The sequence below is a fragment of the Sipha flava genome, unplaced genomic scaffold (assembly GCF_003268045.1).
Source record: "Sipha flava isolate LNK unplaced genomic scaffold, YSA_version1 272_pilon_pilon, whole genome shotgun sequence".
Taxonomy (NCBI): domain Eukaryota; kingdom Metazoa; phylum Arthropoda; class Insecta; order Hemiptera; family Aphididae; genus Sipha; species Sipha flava.
This window is the reverse complement of record NW_020272937.1, coordinates 159,202-161,238: the sequence shown is the minus strand read 5'-3', so window position 1 is coordinate 161,238 and position 2,037 is coordinate 159,202. Positions and strand designations below refer to the sequence as shown.

Genomic DNA, 2,037 nt, shown 5'->3' with positions numbered 1-2,037 from the left:
AATACACATTCCTCATTTAATACAAAATTACAGACATTAATACATCATAATATGTCTAACCATTTCATACAGTGTATTATAAATTAGTTTTTATAAATTTCTTACATTAATTTATTAATTAAATAATTTTAATTACATAATTTTAATTCAATTGAATTTCACTTTCTGTTTAATTAGATAAATTTAATAAAAAAAAATTTAAATATCAAGTAAATAATTCAATTTCCTTATTTTAAATTTTTTTTATAATTTTTAAATTTATTTGAATTTGAATTATTTTTATTTTTATACATTTAATAAAATAAGATAATTATATTAGTTGCCTGGTTGGCACAACAAATACTTTTATAAAAAAGTTGTAATAGTAAATAAATAAATACAATAATATTAGGTACTCTAATGCCTGGTTACACCAAATATTAACACGAAGATAAACTCATTGAACTACCTTTAAAATAAAATTTGTTGCACAAACCTTGTTTAAAATTTTATTTATTGCTAAAAATGTACTTTATCACCAGTTAAATTAGAGGCTGATTTATCTCCGAGTAAAATTTTATTTATAGTTTAATTTGGTTATCATTGTTTAGGGGTCATTATCTAATATTGATAAATATATTACTATTCTACATATAATATATTATTGTTTTATATTGTCATTGCTTTTTAACATGTATTTTAAATATTATTATGTATATAATTTTCATGTAACTTTCATTAAATAATTATAAGTAGTTCATTAGAATTATCTTCATCAAATGATTCATATTTCATCTGATGAAGAAATAATTTTTGAAATATTTACGAGACTTTCAAAATCTAGAGGGTCTATGAAAGGTATAATGCGTTAAACAATTTTGAATATCATGAATTTAAATGTCTGTTTATGTGAGTAAATACCAAATATTTATATAATTTGTATATTATTTATTAACATTTTAAAATACAATTTTTTCCAGATTATCTCAAGAAACATTTATGGTATTATTACACACAATTGAAGATGGAATTATGCATCAAACGTGTCATAATCATGTAATATCATTAGTTAATCAATTATTAGTAGCCTTTCAATATTATGTAACTGGAGCATTTCAAGTATACTTAATGGATAATTATTTAACCTAATAATGACATATATAAAATATTTAATTACTGTATATGAATGTATATAATAAAGTATATGAATGGGAGATTTAATGCATATTCTCAAATCTACTGTTTTCTAGATCATTAAGCTGATAATAGTTAAAATTTCTAAGCTCCGGCCTTTATTATTACCACTTTATTAAAATACCAACCTCTACAAATGAACAATGCGCTATACAGTTAGGATTTTATAAAATGAGAGGTTTTCCAAGAATAATAGGTGCTATTGTTTACCCACACATTCAAATACAATCACCCAATAGTGATATAGGAGAACAATTTTGAAACAGGAAAGGGTATTTTAGCATCAATGTACAAGCTGTATGTACTAGTAATCTTGTAATTACTAATTTAGTTGCTAGGCAAGTAATTACAAAATCAGCATGTAATAATTAGGTGTGAACATAAAAATATTAAATGTTTATCAAAAAAATGTAATTAAATTTGTATTAGATGGCCTGGTTCTATTCACGATACTACAATATTTGATAATAGCACGCTTCGAGCATAGTTGGAAAACAACGAGTTTGGCAAATATGTTTTGCTTGGGGATGGAGGTTGCCCATGTCAAAATTATTTATTGACACTTTCACTAAATCCACGATCAGAATCTGAGAAAAAATATCAGGTAATTAATAATTCTAATAAACTATTAAAATAGTTTATTTTATATACAATATTAAAATTATATTATAATATATAATTTAAATATAAAATTATAATTTCAGAAAGCACAAATAACAACTAGGAATGTGATTGAGAAACTTTTTAGAATTTGAAAAAGGAGATTTCCAGTATTAGCTGTAAGATTATGCACAAAACAATCCCATGGATACAATTATTGCAACAGCTAATTTCCATAATTTATTAATTCATATTTTTATATAG

At 22.7% G+C, this 2,037-nt stretch overlaps 1 pseudogene; it reads left to right on the top strand.

The window, feature by feature from the left end:
- The first annotated feature begins 866 nt into the window (after positions 1 to 866).
- On the top strand, positions 867 to 2,037 carry LOC112685297 (annotated as a pseudogene).